Source organism: Juglans regia, unplaced genomic scaffold (genome assembly GCF_001411555.2).
Source record: "Juglans regia cultivar Chandler unplaced genomic scaffold, Walnut 2.0 Scaffold_2452, whole genome shotgun sequence".
Lineage (NCBI taxonomy): Eukaryota > Viridiplantae > Streptophyta > Magnoliopsida > Fagales > Juglandaceae > Juglans > Juglans regia.
The window spans coordinates 1-252 of record NW_023355842.1 but is presented as its reverse complement, the minus strand read 5'-3'; the positions used below and the strand labels follow the sequence as shown (position 1 = coordinate 252).

At 51.2% G+C, this 252-nt stretch overlaps 1 non-coding gene across 1 annotated transcript; it reads left to right on the top strand.

The window, feature by feature from the left end:
• The first annotated feature begins 9 nt into the window (after nucleotides 1-9).
• LOC118345376 lies at nucleotides 10-128 on the top strand. Its single transcript, XR_004798924.1, has one exon. It is a non-coding gene; the product is annotated as a 5S ribosomal RNA (ribosomal RNA).
• The last annotated feature ends 124 nt before the right edge of the window (nucleotides 129-252 follow it).

Below are 252 nucleotides of genomic sequence, written 5' to 3'. Positions count from 1 at the left end.
TAGTTTGATGGGTGCGATCATACCAGCACTAATGCACCGGATCCCATCAGAACTCCGCAGTTAAGCGTGCTTGGGCGAGAGTAGTACTAGGATGGGTGACCTCCTGGGAAGTCCTCGTGTTACACCCCTCGTTTTTGTTTTTTCCGCCTTGCGAGATAAATTGACAAGAAGGAGCACTCGGGAGTGGATTTTTGGGAAAATCTCGCCCTGCCCATCGCGTAGCCATGGGTTTGGATCAGATCTCCGTTTGGA